Source organism: Balaenoptera ricei, chromosome 16, assembly GCF_028023285.1.
Source record: "Balaenoptera ricei isolate mBalRic1 chromosome 16, mBalRic1.hap2, whole genome shotgun sequence".
Taxonomy (NCBI): domain Eukaryota; kingdom Metazoa; phylum Chordata; class Mammalia; order Artiodactyla; family Balaenopteridae; genus Balaenoptera; species Balaenoptera ricei.
In genome coordinates, this window is record NC_082654.1 from 37,553,561 (window position 1) to 37,577,464 (window position 23,904).

Sequence of the window (23,904 nt, forward strand, 5' to 3'; positions counted from 1 at the left end):
ACTTCTTTTTACCTTTCTCAATTTCGTTGCAGCCTCCTCTGCTTATCCTCTCCTAAAGATCAGGGTTCTTCAAAGTCCCCCTCTCTCTCCTTTTCTACCCACCCTCAGGACACCTTGTTTCTCATTTCATAGTCTGGGGACCAGCATAGGCCTCACTCACCAACTTATCAGAAATGCAAATCTCAGTCTCCCTCCAGACCTGCTGAATTGACTCTGCCATTAACAGGGGACACCCACAGAAGTCTGAAAGTCCTGATTTTAAAGATCTCTGTGACCAACTGTGTGCTCTGACCTCCAAGTGTATATTTGATCTGCACACCAGATCTCTCTCCTAGGCTCTAGACCAGTTTATCCGACAGAACCTCTGGACTGTGCACTTCGAGGTCCCATAGGGGTATTGAACTTTACCAGTCCAGAGTCTGGCTCCTCTTTTCCCAATTATGCTTTCTCCTTTGGGCAACCAACAAAAGATAGGGTCTGTTCAGAAACTTTTGCTTTAGAACTCCCGTATTACTCCATACTCCTGGTTAAATGGTTTCTTTGGGGTTAGTCAGGGCTAACTGGTCTGGCTGACCCATTGTTCAGCTGGCCTCTCCTCTGAGTGATTGGCGCCTTTATCCACCTCTTGTTAAGTATTTTGAATCTTGCCCATGGTGTCATGTTCAGTTAGTAACACTTCTAACTTTTTTCCTCCATAGTAAGTTTGAAAGTGTACAAGTACTGGGACTTCCCTGGCAGTCCAGTGGTTAGGACTCCGCACTGCCACTGCAGGGGCCATGGGTTCAATCCCTGGTCGGGGAACTAAGATCCCGTGTGCCGTGCGATGTGGCCAAAAAAAAAAAAAAGTGTACAAGTACTGAATAAATATTTAAAATTAAGTATTAATCATTATCTTTGTTATTAATTATTAATATATTACAGGGACAAGTAGTTAATAAATATTTTTTAATGGTGTGGAAATTTTGCTGACTGAAGTGCAAGATTTTCAGAATATTTGTGAATGACCTTAATGAGTCCAAAAGAAAGATCATCAGGAATGTAGTGTGACCTGGTATGTCACATGATTGAATCATACAGCGTCTTTTGGGGAGAGAAAAATCAGAGGTGGCCTAACTGTCCAACAATAGAGGATTGGTGAACTCAATTATGGTACATTCATACAGTCAAATACTTTGCAATCATGTCTAAATGATCAGACAGAGTACCTTTATTAACAGCCATGGTATCAAATGAAGTAAAAACAGCAAATTAACAGATAGGATCATCATGGTGTTTTTTTTTTAAATTTTGGCAAAAAATACAAAATGTAAAATTTACCATTTTAGCCATTTTTAAGAGTATAGTTCTAAAGACTCTGAAAAAGAATATATATATATATGTGTGTGCGTGTGTGTGTGTGTGTGTATAACTGAATCACTTTGCTGTACACCCAAAACTAACACAACTTTGTAAATCAACTATACTTCAATAAACAAAGAAGAGTATAGTTCTGTGACATTAAAGTACATTCACACTGTTATGCAAGTATCATCACCATCTATCTCCAGGACATTTTTTTAAATTAATTAATTAATTTATTTTTGGCTGCATTGGGTCTTCGTTGCAGTGCGTGGGCTTCTCACCGCCATGGCTTCTCTTATTGCGGAGCACGGGCTCTAGGCATGCGGGCTTCAGTAGTTGTGGCATGCGGGCTTAGTTGCTCCATGGCATGTGGGATCTTCCGGGACCAGGGCTGGAACCCATGTGCCCTGCATTGACAGGTGGACTCTTAACCACTGCGCCACCAGGGAAGTCCCTCCAGAACATTTTTTATCATCTCAAACTGAAACTCCATACCCATTAAACAATAACTCCCCATTCTCCCTCCCCCAGCCCTTGGCAACCACCATTCTCATTTTGTCTTTATGAATTTGACCACTCTAGGTACCTCACATAAGTGGAATCACACAGTATTTGTACCTCTGTGACTGGCTTATTTCATTTCATATAATGTCTTCAAGGTTCATCTGAGATGTACCATGGGTCAGAATTTCCTCTTTAAGGCTGAATAGTATTTCACTGTGTACATATGCCACATTTTGTTTATCCATTCATTTGGACACTTGGGTTGCTTCTATCTTTTGGCTATTGTGAATAATACTGCTATGAACGTGGTTGTACAAATATCTGTTCAAGTCCCTGTTTTCATTTATTTGGGGTATATACCCAGAAGTGGAATTGCTGGATCATATGGTAATTCTATATATTTTTAATTTTTTGAGGAACCATCATCCTGTTTTCCATAGTTGCTGCACTCTTGTACATTCCCACCAGCAATACACAAGGATTCCAATTTCCCCACATCCTTACTAACACTTGCTAACTTTTTTGTTTTTGTTTTTAATAATAGCCATGGTAATGGGTGTGAATTCTCAGTTTTGTTTTTTAAAAATGTATTTACATACATATATAATATAAAAAAACTCAAAGGATTTATTCCAAATAAAAACAGTGCCTATTAGTTGGCAGGATGTAGCTGATTTTTATTATTGTCTTCTTGCTCTATTCTCTCCTTTATCTGCATTAAGCGTGTGTAATATGTGTGATTAAAAATGCTTGAAACTCAGAATCAAGCTGTATGAATTCAGAGGTTGACAGTACCTCCCGTTTGCCCTTGACTGTGAAGCCTTCATGTGAGTCCTCCTACTTGCTGACTTTGAACTTGATGCTGCCCCTGTCGCATTGCCACTGTCCATGGGTGGAGGCCGTCCACAGATTCTCCAATGCTGGAGGCCCAGCTGCCACACATTCCTCTGCCCAGTGAAGCAGAAACAGGGCTTCTTGGCAGTGGATTAGACTACAGATATTATTATAACCAGGCCTCAGCATGTGGCTTTCTGGTGCCCAAGTGCATCTTCTTCCCTCATTTTGATTTTTAGCACAAAGAAATCTCCTTTTTAGGTATGTTGACTCAGCAAGGTTTTGACTGGTCATCTTGGTTGATTACAAATGAAAAGGGAGGCTGCTTTCTTCCTATTCTGTGAAATTATATATTTTGTAATTTTCCAAAGAGTTTTATGGCTTATAGCAAGTGCCTATGTCAGCTTAAACAGCAATAAAGATTGCATATGTACCAATTCAGAAAGAATTGAAAGGAATCCTTTCATGGAGCAAATTACTACTACCTTTATGAAAATCAGGCTTATCCAGTTTACAATAATATAATTTATTTCTTTTTTTCTTTCCAGTTACTATATTTGATCACCTACAGGGCAAAAGGGTGGGTTACAAAGTATGTTTTTGTTTGTTTGGTTTTTTGGGCGTTTTTTTTAGGGATAGGGAGAGTGATGAACCAGGGGACAGGTGATAAGGAAAGGCACTAGTTAAGGGCCTCTTTACACGTGATTGACTGTTTTAATCAATTATCAGTGACCTCTTATGGGAGATTTTTTTGTTTTTGGTTTGTTTTCTCTTGACAAGATGATTTCTGGCTGCCTAGTCTGAGGGCCAAGAATTTGCAGCAAAGTCAGAGAGACTGTTGGAATGGTCCCAACTTGAGCTGTTAGGACTTGTGCTGGTTTTGCGTGGGTATAAGAAACAGTGGTAAGATGTGATGACTAAATTTGGGGCCTCATAGAGCTGGAAGCAGGTGATGTGGAGGACAGATTGTGTATCTGGGAGGCCCAAGAGTGATTCCACTTCTTAATCACACTACATCTGGATAAGACATCGCTGTTCATTTCATCTCAACATTTCTTGTGCTCGGTTTTCTCCCAAACTTCTCAAAAGAGAAGCAGTCAATGACTTTGCGGTTTGGCTTTCTGTCGCCTTCCTCCCTCCTTTCCACCCTTTGGGCACGTGGCCTCGCCTTCCTCCAAAGCCTCTTCCAAGGGCTGCCGTTCGCTTCCATCACCGAAGCCCCGGCCCAGCACAGGCCTTAGTGGTCCAAATCATATGAGGACAATTGCAAACTCCCCTGCAAGCCCCTTTCCATCTGACCCGGGGCTTGTCTTCTCCAGTGACTCTGCAGTGACACCTCTCCCAGCCCACATGGCTCCGTGGCCTTTACGGGTCACTGCCCATGACTCATCTATTCGTGTCTCTACTTTCTTTACACACATTTAGAAATCCATGTGCTCCAAGCACTTCCGGACGCGCCCTTCTCTGTCTACCCTCTGGGTGTGAAATCACTTCATGTTTCATCTACTTAATCACTCTGTGCTTCCACTTGGAGAAGGCACAGAGCCATGAAGAGAGGTTCTTCTCAGGTTAATGGGATTTTACAGGGACCTTTTATAATTCTAAGTAGGAATGGCATAACAACCATGGATTAGATGGCACTACGTTAATTGTTTGTGAGTCTTCTTTTTGCTGAAGCACATTTTGACCACCTTATTTTAAAATCTTTCTCAAATAAAACAAGGTTATGTTTATGTAATGAGGCTAGTCAAGGAACTACCACTTTAGTGAGGTATATTTAATGTCAAGGGAAAATAATGTAAAAAAAAAAAAAAAAGGTAGAAGTCAGTTATGTGAGAAACAAATCATTTGATAGGTTATCATTTATTAAGATTTGTTATAGAAAGAGAGTGTTGCTTCATCCTTCTTCATGCCTGCTGTTTTGAATGACATGGGGCTGCTTTTGAGAACGTTCATCAGAGAGAAATGAACTAAGCACGTGTCTGGTTTGACAGGGTCCTTAGTACCAAATAGGAACCCCCTGACCTGACCTCCGCTTGTGGTTTTGACCTTGGGTAGAGCACATATTTCCTGCAAGCTTTGCCCGTCACTGTCACTCCTCATCTTTTCAATCATTGATGAAGGGATAAGAGAAAGCTGACTGCTGGCTTCTTTGGACAGATGGAGGCCTAAGTGATACAAAGTCAGGGACTTCTTTGTCCTCTGCCAAATTAATACTTACAAGCGTTGTGTTGGTCTCAGTCTGTGGCAGCCAGTGTGATTTGACAGCTGGAAACTTAAATGCATACTCCTTATGGAAGTGGTATCAACTGTATCGATGCCCGGCAGATGTATGGCCAAGATGACTGATGTTTATTTGCTTCTCTAATCCCAAGGGCTCCAGGTACTTGGCACATTTTGGATAGCTCTCCAGTGTGAGGCTCTGCAATGCTGCAAACTCCTGGGCAAGCGGCTTAATTCTGCTCAGGAGTGTTGCCCACCAGCTGGTGAATGCCAGTGGCCTCTAGTTCGCAGCTGGACCAGGAATATTTCTGGGGGCGTCACTCTGGCCCGAATTCCAGCCTCAAATGGTGGTTGTGCAGGCTGTGTACTCCCTACACCGCCCTAACTGAAGCAGGGCTTTCAAGCAGTTGAGGTTCTGGGCCGTGTGAGTAGCCAGCCTAAGTAACTGAAATGCAAAGCAACACGGTAAGGATCACGTTGTCTTCAATTAATTTTTCAATTTCAATAAATGTTTGTTTACTCAGGACCTGTTATATGTTAGGTATGTTCTAGGTGCTGGGAATCCAGCAGTAAATAAGATAGGCAAGATTGCCTCCCTCCGGTGCTTTGTGACCACCTAGAGAGGTGGGATAGGGAGGGTGGGAGGAAGAAGCAAGAGGGAAGAGATATGGGGACATATGTATATGTATAGCTGATTCAGTTTGTTACACAGCAGAAACTAACACACCATTGTAAAACAATTATACTCCAATAGAGATGTTAAAAAAAAAAAAGATTCCCTCCCTCATAGAGCTTATGGTTTTGTAGTGAAGACAAACAGTAAACAAATTAATGAATGAGACAGCTTCAAATAGTGATAACTGTGCTATGAAGAAAATGAAACAGTCTAATTTAGAGGTTGTGGGGACAGGGGGTATCATGCATTGTTATGGTGGGGAAGGGCTCTCTTAGAAAGAGGCATTTGACCTGAGGTCTGAATGACAAGAAAGAGCCATTTTTGTCAAGACCATGGGGGTGGAGGGGTATTCCAGGGAAGCAAGAGCAAGTGCAAAGGCCCTGAGGCAGAAATGAGTTTAGCATGTTCAGAGAACAGACAGAAGACGTGGGAAGCTGCTTCAGCATGACTGAGGGGAAGAGTGGTAAGAGGTGACATTTGAAGGTATGAAGATGGTCCTTCAAGGCCTTGTATGTTATAAGGAGGATAAGTGGTATTCTCAGGGCAATGGAGAAACCACTGGAGTGGTTTAAGGAGGGGAGTGAGGTGGTCCGATAAATAGTGCCACCTTCCATCCAACTGGACATTTATGGTCCAATCTAAAAAGCCCTCCAAACTGTGGCACTGTGCCTGCTGTAAGAATGCTCTTGAGGGTGTTAGTCTTACATCACACTGTTTTCCCTATGAGGGATTGAGGAGAGATACTGTAGCGGCTAAAAGTCACTCTGTCTGAATTCCAGCCTCAAATGGAATTTGTGGGGACTCTGGAGCCAGCACTCGAGGCAGGGTTTAAACACCTGTGTGACCTTTGGTGAGTCACTCATTAATTTCTGTGTGCCTCCATTTCCCCATCTTTACAATGGCACTAGCAGTTTTAGCACTCACTTGGGTCATCGTAGAAAAGATTAAACGAATGGTGCCCCGGCATATGGTAGGCACTATGTAAGCACACTATTATTACTGTTAGGAAAAATTGTCTGGCTTTAGTTCAGCTGGTTTGTCATTACCTTATAGACATTACAAATCATGTATCTGGCTGGGTTTTCCTTTATTGGCTATATCTAGAAATTTTAAGGCCAACTTTTGTGGCCTCCCCATAGGAAGTGGATTGATTTTACCTGAATTAACATTCTCCTTTGTTCCATTTTATACAATGTTCCAGATGTTTTGTAGATATTTTATGTATTATGTGTATTTGATAAAAATGTGGTAGATCATACATAGTTTTACAAATTGTTTTGTTCACATAACTGTAACTATATGTCTGGAACAACTCCCCTTGTCAGAAATTACACTTCAGCCAGTCGTATGTAAATGAGAGCTCATAGCTAATGTAATTAATCTCAGTCAATTGAACTAGAAATATCACTATATTTTTACTGGGTGTAACAGTAGTACTTGTTTCTTATTAAATTTTCAAATAGTACAGAAGTAGATAAAATAAAAATTGTACTTACTTTTAGCTTTATCTTATGTAGCCTGTGTGCCCTTATAATTTACAATTTGGGGGGAATAAATATGTAGTTCACATGCATACATAAAATATAATTCTGACCTCAATAGGAAAATGTTAGTTTATATCTTACTAGAAAGGGTCTTCTTTTTTATTTTAATAAATTTATTTTATTTATTTATTTATTTATTTTGGCTGCGTTGGGTCTTCATTGCTGTGCGCGGGCTTTCTCTAGTTGCAGCAAGCGGGGGCTACTCCTTGTTGCAGTGTGCAGGCTTCTCATTGCGGTGGCTTCTCTTTGTTGCAGAGCACGGGCTCTAGGCACACGGGCTTCAGTAGCCGTGGCACGTGGTCTCAGTAGTTGTGGCTCGTGGGCTCTAGAGCGCAGGCTCAGTAGTTGTGGCGCACAGGCTTCGTTGCTCCGCGGCATGTGGGATCTTCCCGGACCAGGGCTCATACCCGTGTCCCCTGCATTGGCAGGCGGATTCTTAACCACTGTGACACCAGGGAAGTCCCGAAAGGGTCTTCAGAGAAACATGCTCTTAATGAAATCATTTTGGGTTTTCTTTCTCTCTCTCTCTGTTCTTTTTTTTTTTTTTAGATTGGGGTACAGTTGTTTTACAGTGCTGTGTTAGTTTCTACTGTGCAGTGAAGTGGAGTTCCCTGTGCTATACAGCAGGTTCTCATCAGTTATCTATTTTATACATATTAGTTAGTGTATATACGTCAACCCCAATCTCCCAATTCATCCCACCCCTCCTTTTCCCCCTTGGTGTCCATACATTTGTTCTCTACATCTATGTCTCTATTTCTGCCTTGCAAACGGGTTCATCTGTACCATTTTTCTAGATTCCACATATATGCATTAATATACGATATTGGTTTTTCTCTTTCTGACTTACTTCACTCTGTATGACAGTCTCTAGGTCCATCCACGTCTCTACAAATGACCCAGTTTCATTCCATTTTATGGCTGAGTAATAATCCATTGTATATATGTACCACAACTTCTTTATCCATGCGTCTGTCAATGGGTCTTTCTCTTTCCGATGTCTCCACACTTCTAATCCTTCAATCAGTAGCTGTACACAGGGTAGCAATAGCATGTAATAGGATGTGTGCTAGATGAGGAGTCAGGAGATCCAAATTTAACTCCATTCTGCCTCTAACCAGCTGTGTGCATGTAGGGAAACTTTGGTTCCTGAGACCCTAATTCAGTGCTCTTTTCCCTGCACCATGTGGAATTTTCCCCCTGTGCTTTCCAGTTACCCCTATTCACCATTATACTTTTCTACCTCCGCTGAAAAGACCTGGTCTTTGAGTTTTCAGAAAATTTTTTTTAATATTTATTTATTTTATTTATTTATTTTCCTTATTTTTTTTGGCTGCGTCGGGTCTTAGTTGTGGCACACGGGATCTTTGTTGAGGCATGCAGGATCTTTTCGTTACAGCACGCGGTCTGCTCGGGTTTCTCTGTCGTTGCAGCACACGGGCTTCTCTCTAGTTGTGGCTTGTGGGTTTTCTTTCTCTAGTCGCGGCACATGGGCTCCAGAGTGTGTGGGCTCTGTAGTTTGTGGCACGCGGGCCCTCTCGTCGAGGCACGCAAGCTCAGTAGTTGTGGCGCGTGGGCTTAGTTGCCCTGTGGCATGTGGGATCTTAGTTCCCCGACCAGGGATCCAGCCTGCGTCCCCTGCGTTGGAAGGGGGATTCTTTACCACTGGACCACCAAGGAAGCCCCAGAGTTTTCAGAAATTTGATACAAAAAAATGCAATATACTGTAGTTCGATTTAAGAATAATATACATTTCTTATTGCTATGAATACTATATGTTAACTTCTGAATTTCTTGTTTCTACCTGTATTCTTTAAGAATAAATAAATAAAACCAAAGAAGCTTGATATTTTCCTTGACCCATGGGGAAAGTGTTTATCAACAGGGCGCATGACCAAACACATTAATTCTGAGCAGACACAGCGCGTGGATACTCTTTAACTAAAGTGCAGATTGGAGGTAGAGGCACGCAAGCCTCCTCTCCCTTAGTTTCGCTCCCTCCCCAGCTCACAAAGTGTCAGAACTTCCTGAGGATTCAGTGCTCAACCTCCCTGACATGCAGCTGCAACCATAAAAGGAGTTTACTTCCATCCAGCAGGTGGAGGGGAGTTGTAAGCTTTAGAACCATGCTTTTCTGAGCTCTTTCTGAATCCCTGGGCTCCATGCAGGTGGGTCAGGCTGTAATTGATACTTTTTTTTTTGTTTCAGAACACTTTTTTCATTGTAATGGATTGACCGTAACCCCTCGTTTCCAGTTCAGTATCAAAGTGGACCTATGCACAGTCCCTGTTCTCTTGTATTTTATGTTATTTACTTATTTATATTATTTATTTATAATATTTTATTCCTTTTGCCCATTTATCCATGCTCAATCCCACTCTTTTTTTCTGTATATACATTTTTTTCTTTCAAATATCTTAATGCCACCAATCAGGTTAAAGACAGTTCCTAAATTTCTTGCCACTCGCATAATAAATCCTGAAATCACTAAGAAAACTTTTGATTAGAGTTGATCATATCCTTTTGCTTTTAACTGTCAGAGTCTTGTTGGTGTCAGAGTCCTGTTGGTGCCCTCGTCATTGCCAGCTACCCTCACTTTACAAAGTTGGTTCAACCAGAGAGCTCTCTGAAGGACCCTTTATGAAGGCGGAGGGAGAATAGAACAGTTCACAGAGTTCTATGAAAGTATTTGAAGGACCTAGTCCCTTCTGGCCCTACAACTTTGCTTACTGATGTTCTGACTTGGCTGCTGTGAGAATGACTGATCTGGAGACCAAAAGCTAAAAAACCAGAGGGGCTAGTTACATTTTCAAAGTGTTTTGCTCTTTTTTTCTTTTTTTTTCTTCTATGTAACTCCACCTAGATTAAGAAATAGAGCATTGCCAATATCTTAGAAGACACTCCGCCTCCAGCCCCACTTCTTGTGCGCTGGATCTCTTTGATTACGTTTCCTTCCCCCAACCTGGTAACCACTGTCCTATGTTTTGTGGACTTCGCTTTTGTATGTCTCTAAATAATACAATTTAGTTTTATAAAATTTTTTTTTTAAATTAATTAATTAATTAATTTATTTATTTTTGGCTGTGTTGGGTCTTCGTTTCTGTGCGAGGGCTTTCTCTAGTTGCGGCAAGCGGGGGCCACTCTTCATCGCGGTGCGCGGGCCTCTCACCATCGCGGCCTTTCTTGTTGCGGAGCACAGGCTCCAGACGCACAGGCTCAGTAGTTGTAGCTCACGGGCCCAGTTGCTCCGCGGCATGTGGGATCTTCCCAGACCAGGGCTCGAACCCGTGTCCCCTGCATTAGCAGGCAGACTCTCAACCACTGCGCCACCAGGGAAGCCCAGTTTTATAAAATTTTATAAAATTTTTGAGGATGGAATACCACTGTTCATATTACTTTGGGACTTGTTCCTTTCACTTATTATTAGGTTTCTGAGATTCACCTTTATAGGTGCATGTAGCTGCGGTTCTTTCATTTAAATCACAACATGGTATTCCTTTGTTCGAATTACTAATATTGATAGACATTTGGGCTTTTCCAGTTTGGGGTTTTTATCAGAGATGCCTGCATAAACACTCTCATACATGTGCTCTCATATATTTGTATATGCATTTCTGTTGGTATACACCTAGGAGCGGTCATGTGGAAATCCTGTCTTTAACTTTATTAGATAATGCCAAGTGATTTTCCACAATATTTGTACCAATTTACACTTCCATCAATAGTGTACGAGAGTTCTCATTGCTCTGCATTCTTGCCAACGCTTGGTATCGCCAAACTTTTAACATTTTTTGTTAATGTGATGCATGTATGGTGGTATCTCATTGTGTGTGTGTGTGTGTGTGTGTGTGTGTGTGTGTCTGTGTCTGTGTTTAATTAATAGACTTTATTTCTTAGAGCAGTTTTAGGTTTACAAAAAAATTGAAGAGAAGGTATAGAGTTTCCATATACTCTTTCTCGCCCCTCCATGATTTCCCCTATTATTAACATCTTTCATTGGTGTGGAATATTTGATACAATTGATGAACCAGTACTGATACATTATTATTATGATTATGATTAACTAAAGTTCATAGCTTACATTAGGGCTCACACCTATCTTGTGTTTTTAATTTGTATATCTGATTGCAAATAAAGTTGAGCATCTTTTCATGTACTCATTGGCCATTGGATTTCCATTTGTGTGGATTGCCTGTCCAGGTCCTTTTTCTGTTGGATTGTCCTATTAATCATATTGATTAATAGGGGTGTCTTTTATATTCTTGATAGGAACCCTTTGTAGGTTATATATGTTGTAGATATATTCTTCCACTTTCTGTCTTGTCTTTTTACTCTTTTAATCATATCTTTTGATGAACACAAGTTATTAATTTTAATGCAGTCAAATATATCAGGGTTCTTCCCATCATGATTAAGGACTTTTTGAGCTCTGTTTTAGAATTCTTTCCCTACCTCCAGCTCATGAATATATTATATTCTTAAAGCTTAATCATTTTGTTTTTCATATTTTGTTGTATAATACACCTGAAATTGATTTTTGTAAATGGTGTGAGATTGGGAGCTGTGGGGTTTTTCATTAATTTTGTTGGACACTCAAATGTGGAACATGTTTCTGTAGTGTTTCTTTCATCATGTATTTCTTCCTGTTTCCTCTGTTTTGGGGATACCTATTACTTATTGTATTCCTTCCCTGTTGGCTTAGGTTTCAGCGTTCTCTGTTTGGCTAAGTCCTATACCATCTGTTCATTTACTTCCCAGCTTCCAATATTTGGTTCACATTTCTTATCTGCTATCATCATCTTTCCTGCTCTCTTTATCTTTGTGGCTTATTTCTTTTTTATTCCTTTACCATCAGTGGCATTTTAGGAGACAGCAGAGATAAATGTGTGTGTTCAATCTATAATAAATCGGAGTCTGAATGTACCACAATTTATCCAGCTGATTCCCTGCAAATAGGAACTTATTTCAATGTGTTTGCAGTTATAAATAATGCTAATGCACCCTTATCCAAACATATCTGAGCATATATGACAGATTCCTAAATAAATGTAGAAGTATTGGGTCAGAAGTTAAGTTCATTTAAACTTTTGATAGATGTTGCAAAATATCACTCCAGAAAATTGAACCAATTAATACTCCTATCAACAGTGTGAGATAGAACATATGTCTTTGTTAAGGAACTAGCTATATATCCTCTTTGATCCTTGGCTGATTGATTTCTTTGTTGGATTTAAAACATTTGCTTTATTTAATAATCCTGGCAGACTTTCACATAAGATAACTGAAAAACTTGATCCTAAATATCGCTGTATCACAGTTCTTCAAGAAAAGAAAAAATAGTGTGTGGGTGATTGAATTAGTCTACCAACAGGAATGGAGCCAGGATGGTTACTTGGATTTTCTTTATTTCTACTGTGTTCCTGTGGCTCACAATACTTCAATTTCCTAGGCTTCCAGAACTTTTAGCATTAGAGGAACTGAAGATTGATTTGGTACTAGTCTGCTTTGACAAAATTACTTTAGTGAGAACCCTTCATTTATCTGCTGTATGTTATGAACTCATTCTCCCGACCCTCCTGCTTCTGATTACTGCTGGCTCATCTGATTATTTGAGCGTCTGGGCAAAAAGAGATAAAAATGTGTTTGTTTAGGCCTATAAAACACTGGTAGGATAACTTTGAGAGATGGGGAGCCAAGCTGAGGAGCTGAAAAGAGCTACGGATGGAGGATTTGACAGCTTTGAGTTTGCATCCTGGTTTAGCCACATATTACTGCATGATCTGGGACAATAACATAAGCTCTGAGCCATATGTATAAGACCAGAATAACAATGCTTCAAAAAATTAGTCAGGAGCTTGGGTGCAAGTGACAGAAATCAAATTCAGCTTGACTAAAAGCAAAAAGCTAATTCATTTATTCACTGAACAGAGAGTTCCAAGGGTAGAATTTAGTTGTAGCTGATTCAGATGTTGATACAATTTCAGAACTATGTATTTCTCTCACTCCTTCTCTCTCCTGGGTTGACTTCATTTTAGGTGGGGTCTCTCCCAGTGGAGACAAAAATGGCCACCAGCAGCTCTATGTATCCATTCTATGACTTGGAATCCCATGCAAAGAAGGCGCTTCTTCCCAGTTGTTCCAGCAAATGCTGCAAGGCTGACTCTTACTCGTCTAGTTTGGTTCATAAGTCTCTGAATGAATCACTGTGCCTCTGACTGGCCAGGCCTTTCCAGGAGCACGTAGGTTTCCAAAGCACATGATCTGAGAATGGGTAAGATGCCCAATGGAAAACTGACATGCTGCTGCCTCAACGATATGGCCTGGATGCTGGGCAGGAAAAAAAAAAAAAAAAAAAAAGCAAGAGATGACCATTACTTTCTCTGTTTTGCTCCCTAGATCATCTGTGGCTTAAATACAGTAATATTTGTGGATAGAAAGTCCATTGCACTATACAACAAATGTAAGTTATTCTTTTTCTTTTATTTTATGGATACTCTACCATTACTAAGTGGTGCAGACTTACTAAAATAAATTATTTATAGATAATTTTTGCAAATCCTTTTAGGCATGGCTGGGTTGTTCCCATTCTTGTGCCTAAACTGCTCTTGTCTCAGGCCATGGAAGATAAAGGATAACTTCAAGGGAAGATCAATAATAACCTTTAGTGGATAATCTATGTACATTTATCATCATCTTTATAGAGTCTTATTTAAAGTGCCTTGGTCAATGAAGTAATAATCATGATGGATGATTCTATCTTAGTATGTGATGGTTATGGTCAATTAAGATATGTGCAGCTTTAAAACATTAAAATTGACCTTTTGTTTGTTTGTAAGTGTGACACCATGAACAGATGAAGCCAGTAGGAGGACATGGATATCATGTTAGCCCCAAAGTGTGATGGCATCTTCCAAATATTCCCTCTTTCTCTGGGTAACCTATTTTGATATTATCCATGAATTGGTCTAAACTTCTCTTGACTCCATTCATACTTCAATTGGTATTGCCGCTGGAGATGAGTTCCATAAAATTTTTATAGGTCACAGTGATGTACTTCCTCTTGTGTGTATGATGTTGAACAGGCATCCCTTGCGGGATGTAATAAAACTGCAACTTTTTTTTTTTCCATCTCTCATTTCCTCTCTAAAACTTGTTCAGTGGAGAATAGCCCACCGCTATCTCTGGGTGAAAACGTGTTCGGGTCCTATGGCTTTCTATTCATTCTTGGTCACTTCAAGTCACACAGTCTCAATTCAGAAATTAGAATATCTAACCCATGCGCATAATAAAAATGTAGAATTTAATCTAATGTCAAGTCTTACCTTCTCCCCAGGTGGCACCACTATGGAGTTGGCTGTCTGCAGAGGGAGAGGCAGGCATCATCCTTCCTTCTTTTCCAGCCTAAAGTTTCCTTTCTCCCAACTTGTAAAAAAATTTTTTAACTCCTCTAGGGCTTGGCTCAGTAGGAGAGGAGATTAGGAAACTAGGGTACAATCTTACTTGGAATGTACACTCTTTATCTAGGGGATGATTTCATCTTTATTCTATTCTATTCTATTCTATTCTATTCTATTCTATTCTATTCTATTACTTTATTTTTTCATTCATACTTTCTAGGCCCAGCCCCTGTGAGGCATATAATACTTCTCCTCTGGCTGGTTCCAACCCCCTCAGCTCTTGGTCCTCTGGTGGTTATGGACCCTTGCCTTTCCTTAGAGAACCATTTCCCCTGCCCGGAGGCCCTCTTGGGTGGGACTATAATGGCTCCAGGCAGCTTTTTCCATGGCAAAGTCTGTAACTGGCCTGTGGGAAACTTTCCTGCATCCCTGGAGTCTCCATGGGGGAGGGGGCGTGCAGTTACTATTCCAGGGAGGGTGCAATTCTCCTTTGTGCCAGGGTCAACGCCATTTGCCAGCCTTTCTTCTGATCTCCTGGGCCTGGAGTCCCCTCCACTGAGTTTTCAAACAGAGTCCCACCTAGGCCCTGATTTCCTCCTTTTTCTAAGCTTGAGGTGGGGTGGGGGCATCCCCCATCTCTGAAGAAATTGTCTTAAAATAATCCTCTTTTTAACTCCATTCTCCCAGCCCTTTTCTATTTTCAAAGCTAGGCGAGGAGCCCAAGAGCTGTGAAATGAGATTTTTTAGTGTAAATTCTGAAGATGGTCATCTGGCCCATCACAATAGAATTTCATATTCATTTTATCTCATTATTTCAGTTGAAAGTTGAACTGAACATTCTTGAGTTATAGTAAAAATATATATATATTTGATCTTTGTCTATGGCTACTGGCAAGGCACCCTGAAAACCCTTGGGATTTCCTCAGTGACTGGAGTGTCTTTTGTTATTCATAAGCAGCACCTTTGGAGCACACCTGAGTTTATGCTAATGAAGTAATGGGGGGCGGGGCTTGATAGCCTCAGGGCGGGGCTGTTCTCCAGAAGGACTAAGTGATTAGAGGGGTGGAGCTTTCAGCCCTACTCCCTGATCTCCTGGGAGAGGAAAGAAGTGGGGCTGGAGATTTAGCTCTATAAAGGGGCTGCCACAACTAAGACCCGGTGCAACCAGATAAATAAATATTAATAAAAATAAAAACATAAAAGACAAACATTTAAAAAAAAAAACGGTCTTGAACAAGAGTTTCAGAAACCTTCTAGGTTGGTGAACTTGACATCCACTTGCTGGGAGGGTGGCACACACTAACTCCACTGGCAGAAGCTCCCAACTCAGGACCCTTCCGGACCTCGCCCCACATACCTTTCTATCTGGCTGTTCCTTTGTATCTTTTATAATAAACCAGTAAATGTAACTAAAGTGTTTTCTGGAGTTCTGTGAGCCATTCTAGCAAATTTTATAACCTGAGGAGGGGCTGGTGGAAACCCCAGTTTCTAGTTGGTCAACCAGAGGTACAGGTGCCCTAGGACCTGAGACTGGCGGGGGCAGTCTTGTGGGCTGAGCCCTGTAACTTGTGGGATTCGATGCCAACTCCAGGATGATAGTGTCAGAAATGAACTGAATTGTTGGACATGCAGGTGGTAGAGGATTGTTGGAATATTTGAGAATCAGAGAATACTGTTTTACATGTAAGTCAACCCCATCTTTTCCAGACTTCAGGTGTTGCCAGCAAGTTCTGAGATTTGTTGCTAGTCTAGGTTCACCAGATTTACTCATCAGGATTTTGTAATCTTCAAGCCCATCGCCCTTTGATCTACTTCTCTGCCTATTGAAGAAACACCCTACTTTTTAATTCCTTTTCATATGAAGACACTTCATATCTTGAGACACATTAGTCATCTATCTCTGACTCTTCTGAGATTGTTATATATGTATTTTTTATTTGCAAGTGAACAGAATTATATGTAGCATTATGGATACTGATGTTTGATACAAGGGGAATTATATTTTTCAGTTTATTCCACTTTCTCTTTGATGATGACCAGCAATTATATTGAGTTTTATGATTATAGAAGGACATTGGACTGATATCTTTAGGGATGAGTCAACAATAACTTTTACACCTTTTTTTTCATCATATCTGAAATAACAGACCTTATATATATTCACAGGTATAAATACATGTAGTAGAATATTGTTTCAAAAGTATAGTGTGAAATAGATATCCAAATGATATTATCCTCTTAAAAGTATCCTTAGGAATTTTTAAGGTCAAGCTATTATTGTTCATGATATTTTAGAGCCTCATTTTCTGAAACTACTTTAAACTTTTAGCTTATTCTTTTGAATATCCTCAATAATGGCTGATCTCCAGGAAGGTGAATATAATTTTTGGAAACGTCAAAGGTCATTGGGAACCAAGTCTGGTGTGCATTATTGATTATCAAATTAAGCAGTACTGTTGGGGTCAAACTACTACGTCTACAAAATGGTGAGCATGGATTCCTTATTTAAATAACCTGGCTTTGAAAGCAACACCAGGAGTAATTTCAAAGGCTTTTTCACTATATAATGCCATTATAATATACCCACATTTTCTAGAGATTATTATTTAGAAGTAAAGCGTTCAATCACCCTTTCTTTCTTCTCAAAAGACACCTTTCAAGAGGCCATACAATAGCTTGTGCTAACAGGGATGTAAGCCGCTCCCTAGTCACTTTCCTGACACGTCAGTTCCCATTTTGACTCTTGTATAAAAGCTTCTACTTATCCTAATATTGTGCAGAGTAAGCTCAACCAGCTCTTGATATCTCTGGGTATAGTTTGTATCTTAGTTCACCGTGAGCTTTCTGCATCCTGGTCATCGTTCCTCCCAACTTCTTTTACAGAGGGAGGTGGTCCTTTGAAAATCCCCCAAACTGCTGAGGGAAAAAGCATCTTTAGATGTCTAAAGCATCCTTTGGTGGGGAACTGTCCCTGTTGTTGGTTTGTTGCTACTGCTGCTATCCCAGGCACAGGCATTGCAGTGACCCAACTAACGAAAGCCAGCTTATTTTCAAAGCCTAACTGAACCCATCCCATAGCCTGCCAATTTGGGGGTGAAGGTTTGGTTCCCAAGCCCTTATAAGCACTTTTATAGACATAGCATTAATTCAGAAAGGAAAGTGAAATTCTGCTGTGCAAAATTGTGGTACCATGGTGCCGAGCTGCACCGATGCTGAAGAGCAGGTACCCAGATTCCTTTCTGAATGACTGTAATTAATGTTTGTAACTCCCTGAGCACAAGGCCTGGCCCACAGGTAAATGCTGAAAAAGTGGCTGCTGTTTTGATGGTGATATTCATCTATGGAATTAAAATGTTGAGTAGTCATTTTGCCACACCATCCTGGGTATTGCCTTTAAACACCCAATTGGTCAGTCAGATGTTATTTCCCATTAGAGGAGCCTTGTTGCCTTTCCCCAGGATGGCTGTGCTCACTCAGAGGAATCTGACCCTTTGTACAGATCCCACAGAGCCCAGGCCTCCTTCCCAGCCAGCTGTGAAAAGGTTCCTGGTGGCCATCCACCAGTGTCTGAAGCACTTCCCGTTGGCAGTGAAAGGGTATGCGTTTCATCCCATAGATACAAATTTCATCTTTGAGTGTCTCTTGACCTGCAGGGGTCGATTCAGTACCAGGAAGCCACACACACCTCTTCTGGAACATTGTGTATCCACTGTTTTCGGATCTAAGACCTTTGACCTGCTGACTACAAAAGCAGCTTTTCCTCAGGGAATCACATTATCCATGTTAGAAAGCAAGGGAGAAAAAAGAGAAACAAGGCACTGAGGAGGCCTCAGTTTTAATAACATTCATTTCCTTTTCTCTTTTTGTTTCTAGACTTATTTCTCTTACATGTCACCGTTGCATAATTGACATGTGTGTTCGACTCTCTTGTTTGTTTTTTCTTCCCCAGAAAGATTTAGTGGTGCTTTTTATGAATCCTAAATCTCCTTCCTTGACTGAGGTGAAGGGGAAGGCCATTTCTCAGTCTTTGTGGACTTTAAAAAAAATTTTTTTTTTGAAATAAGTAAGCCATATGAGGCTTTTACATACAACCTCAGACCCTTCTCAGTGCCAAGCAGTGAGATCGCTGCCCACCCACCCTGCATCTTCCCTGGAGTACAGAATGGGGAATCAAGGAGCTTATTGATTAGAAACTCTTTTGGCTGATTGCCATGAATGCTAGAGATTTCTGTCTCTGCTTTAGTTTATTTCACATATTGGGAAAATGCTGTTTGTTGCTTTTTTTTTTTTCTTTTTCTTTACTGAGAGGGCAATGTTTTTACCAAGGAGAGATGGCTTGCTAAGGGAGTATACATTCCCAAACGTGTTTTTCTTCTTTTATCCATTCAAAGGATGAATTAGGCCTAGAACAGTCACTGATATGCAGGCCTGTATTACAGTTGTATAGTCTGATGCCTCTTTCAAAGCTGTTTCCACTGAGATTAATTTCTTTCATTTCCCCCACACAAACCTGCTGATCTAGTCAGACCACTCTCCTTTCTGCACGGAAACACACCATGCTTATGGCTGCTTCTGTGCCCTGACTCATGTTTTTTCCTCTCACCTGCATTGTTCTTCATTTTTCCTTCTGTGTTTCTCCACCTGCCTTCTCAATCTCTGTGCCTTTACATATACTGTTCCTTCTGCCTGAAACACTGTTCCCACCATCCTGAGTTGCTCTCCCCCAAAACCTGTCTCTGGTATCTTTGGTTGCAGGTAACATCAACTCATTACACTGTTGTAAGGTAGAAGGGAACTTTTATGGAATGTTACACGGACAGGAAGAACACGGGCCATAAAGTAGTTCAGGGGAACTTGGGGCAGGAAGAGCCGTTAGGTTTTCTGAGCAGCTGCAGTCAGGGCCTGGGGGGCCACTGGAGCTAAAGGAATTAACTCCTCTACCTCACCCTCTCCGTGTGCCACATGGTTGCTTGCTCTGAGTCTGTACCAGGGTTTTGCAGCCTTGTCATGATTGACGCTTTGGGCCAGATAGTACTCTTTTTTTTTTTTTTGTAGAGCTGTCCTTTGCACTGTAGGGTGAAGCAGCATCCTTGACCTTTGTCCACCAGATGCTTAAAAAAGCACTCTGGCTGCGACAGCAAAATATGTGTCTAGACATTGCCGAATGTCCCCTGGGGGACCAAACTGTCCCTGGTTGAGAACCAGTGGTCTGCGCGGAACTGCTACCTTCCTCTGCTGGTCCTCAGATCCTGTGGGTATGTACGTGGCAGAGAATGGCTCCCCAGCTTGCCTCCTAGCACCTCCCAGCTCCAGCCTGACTCAAGTCACTTCATTTTCCCATTCCCAGTTCCGAAGACATAGAATCTCAGAGTTTGGTTCAGCCTGTGGTTGGCTCCTCGGGATCAGGTGTGGACTCCTGTTCGGTGAGCTGGGCCAGGGAGGTGCAGATCTTACAGAACTGACATGGCTGCAGGCCCCCTCCCCTAGGGTCTGCTCTTGGATCATTCTGAATGATGGAGCTGAATTCCCTTGAAGCTGAGCTGGATAAAATTTCTAAAAATATTTTATTAAAACATTGCCTTATAAAAAATTTTATTTCATATTGGAGTATAGTTGATTTACAATGTCGTGTTAGTTTCAGGCATACAGCACAGTGATTCAGTTATACATATACATATATCTATCTTTTTTCAGATTCTTTTCCCATTTAATATTGGGTATACTTCCCTGTGCTATGAAGTAGGTCCTTGCTGATTATCTATTTTATATATAGTAGTGTGTATCTGTTAATCCCAAACTCCTAATTTATCCCTCCCTCCCACCTTCCCCCTTTGGTAACCCTAAGTTTGTTTTCTAAGTCTGTGGGTCTGTTTCTGTTTTATACGTAAGTTTATTTATATCACTTTTTTAGATTCCACATATGTGATATCATATGATATTTGTCTTTCTCTGTCTGACTTACTTCACTTAGTATGATAATCTCTAGGTCCATCCATGTTGCTGCAAATGGCATTATTTCATTCTTTTTTATGGCTGAGTGATACTTCTTAAACATGGAACATTGAACATGACTGAACAGAAATGAAACGTATGTAATTTGTAGAGAGGGTATAGTGCAGTGGTTAAGACCACAGTCTTTGGAGCCAGATTGTCTGGGTTCACTTTCAGCTGTGCCACATGCTGGCTGTGGCTTGGACAGACTGCATGATCTCTCTCTGCCCCAGTTTCTTCATCTAGAGAATGGCAGTAATAATAATAACAAGAACAACAGCAATAATAATTAATACTAGTATATCACTTACCACATGTGCCAGGCACTGTTCTAACTATGTTAGTTAACTAAATTCTCACAGCTGTGAGTTGAAACCTTTTCAGAAATCCTTAGGACCAAGTGTTTTGTTGTGGTATGTAGAACATATATATGTAACCCCCCAACAGGGCTGGGGGGAACACCCTGTGATCAACCAACCACAAATGATTCTGCACTAAAACATAAGAATATCCCACTCGGAAAGATAAATAAAAACTATGAGTGTTTGGGTCTAGCCACAAAATGAGTACGCTGCCAACCTATGGAAAAATTTTGGAAAAAATTTTCAGAACTTTTTGGAATTGTACACTTGTATATTCATCCCATTTTATAGAAGAGGAAACAGGTTCAGAGAGAGTTAGTAACCTGACCAAGGTTACAGAGCTAGAAGTGCAGAAGCTGAGATGTGGACTCAGGCAGTCTGATGACAAAGGACTTTCTCTCGAGCCTGGTGTTATAATACTTCATATATCAGAGGGTTGTTGTGTTAAATGAGTTAATATGTGTAAAGAAACACTGAGAGCAGGTGTGGCACATAGTGAATGTTATTTAAGCATTAATTATTATTGTAATTTTTCTTCATTCTAAGGGGTCACTGAGATTTATTATCATAGTGGTTGACAGTGCAGTGATGCATTCAGGGTCCATTAAAAGCAGTGCTTCCCAACCTCTCTCATGGAGCCAGACCTCAAAAATCATGATCTGTCTCAGCCAAATTGGGGTAAACTACGAGACTGTTCCTGGCCTGGGCTCTGGCCAACTCAAGGTTCTGCCCAGCTGAGGGATCCTGTTTTGGGCTGAATGCTTGTGTCCCCCCTCAAATTCATATATGGAAGCCCTGACCACCAGTGTGGCTGTTACCCATTTGAAGATGGGGCTTGTAAGGAAGTGATTAAGGTTAAATGAAGTCATAAAGGTGGGGCCCTTTCTGATAGGATTAGTGTCCTTATGAGAAGAGATACCAGAGAGCTCCCCCCACCTCTCTCTATTTCTGGCCAAACACACCCCCCACCCCCAATACACACACATGGCAAGGAAAGGCCCTGTGAGGACACAGCAAGAGGGTAGCCATTTACAAGCCAGGAAGAAAGCTGTCACCAGAAACCAAATTTGTCAGAACCTTGATCATGGGCTTCTAGCCACCAGAACTATGAGAAATAAATGTGTGTTGTTTAAGCCACCCAGTCAGTGGTATTTTGTTATGCAGCCCAAGCTGACTAATACAGACCCATATCACACCTGTAGCACTGTTCAGCAGTTGGGAAGCTCTGAATTAAGACATGTTGATGTATTTCCTTGTATACAAAATGACTCCAAGCCATTGAATTTTCTGGGTCTTTTCTTTTTCTCTTTTCTTATTTTTCTTGGTCGATTCTATTGCCATTAGACTCTTAACAATGATCTCCTCACACTTGGTTACAGATTTGTCTGTGATACCTTTTTGCACCGCACTGTGATTATAGCTTATCATTGGCGGGCTTGAAACCCATAAAAACAACCTTGTTAGCATAGAATACACAGTAAAAATACACTGGCCTTTGGAATGTAGACTTCAGCCATTCATCAGCCTTTTTTGCTCTGTTCTTAATCGATTGCATTCTTGAGAAACAAGAAATCAAATAAATTAAATTTGTATTATTTGACATTCTCTTTTAAGTGAGGAGTATGGATTTAAGACTTGAACGGTTAATTACAGATGAAACTGTACTTTTCAATCTTATAGGCAATTATTTTGTAGAAATCAAAATGTTTATTTTCTATTCTCATTCTAAGATCCTAAAATTATTTCAATATAAATCAAGCATTTATTTATTTTTACCCTGAAAATATTAAGGAACTCATTCTTCTACTAGCCCCCAGCCAAGACAGTTTTGTCATTGTCAGCATTCTCTCAAGAAGTTTATCAAAGAAAAGGGAATGATATCCTTACGCGGGCCTAAAATGCCACGAGAAAGAACATCACATTCTCATTCTGTCTAGTACAGTTGCCCTAAAGTGGACTTTTTCATTCCCTATTAGTTACTCATCAAATATTTCATCACTTTTTAAGAGAAAAACAATTTTGAAAATTATAGTGAAAGAGCATGCTGGAATAAATTTCTTTATTTTACACACACACAACACACACATTCACTTTTTGGGGAAAATAACCCAGAACTAAACTCTGCTAATTGGATTGTTTCCTTAGACAGCCTTAAAAAATGATTGTAAATTTTCTCTTTCCACAGATAGATTCTTGTTTTCAGCCTGTTAGGAAGAAAAGAAGTGAGGGGTGACCTTTAATCCAAGTATAAGAGAGTGGTCCCAAAGTAAAGCTCTCCTAAGTATTCCAAGAGGATAAAATCTTGACAAGTTTAAAAGAAGAGGGCAAACCCAACCATGGTAAAGATATAAAATGTCAAATGTCAACTCTGTCAAATATGCAAAACATATATGAATCGATGTTGAATGGGAAAGACAGCAGTAAGAATACACTTAGATACAACTATGTAAAAGTGGTTTTATTACTTTTTATAAGAAGGGTATAAGATTATTCCAAGAAGTTCGGAAAATACAGGAGGAGACCATTCATAATCTTACTTTCCTCACACAACTGTTTTCTCTCTCTCTGCATTCCCTTCTCATTTTGTCCTTGTGCACATGTATTTTCTGTAGTTGTACTCATAGCTTGTACATTTTGTGTTCTGACTATGAGTTAGCCCAACACAGGCATTTTTTGGGTGCTGCTACAGTCCTCGTAACCATCATTCGTAAAGGTTTTATAATGATCCATGGTTGGAACATGTACTACTTAGGAAAAGTCACTAAAAAGGGAAGAGAACATGGACACAGATATTCGATATACAGATATTTGCCTGCAAAGAATTTCAGTGTGCAATTCAAAAGAAAGAACCAACTAAATACTGCAAAGAAGTAAAAATTAGTTTAAATGTTCAAAGAGCATAGTATTTCTTGGATTTATTGTTTTCCCCATCATTTTCTCTTTGCCACTCTCCCTCATTCAATTATTTAGCTCTTTTGCCTTGTCCCAATATCATAAGGGAAAATTGACATAGAAAGATAAAGTCTCTGGGT

General features: G+C 40.4%; 2 protein-coding genes across 4 annotated transcripts in view; one reads left to right on the plus strand and one right to left on the minus strand.

The window, feature by feature from the left end:
* The window catches only part of LOC132351105 (interferon-induced protein with tetratricopeptide repeats 5), a 165,229-nt gene that overhangs the window by 70,829 nt on the left and 70,496 nt on the right, over positions 1-23,904 (minus strand). The window lies entirely within an intron of this gene.
* Positions 1-23,904, plus strand: part of SLC16A12 (solute carrier family 16 member 12) — a 92,416-nt gene that overhangs the window by 19,866 nt on the left and 48,646 nt on the right. For all 3 annotated transcript variants that reach the window (XM_059900945.1, XM_059900946.1, XM_059900947.1), the window contains exon 2: positions 13,519-13,582. The gene's annotated coding sequence lies outside the window, so the exon portion shown is untranslated. The remainder of the gene's footprint in view (positions 1-13,518; positions 13,583-23,904) is intronic.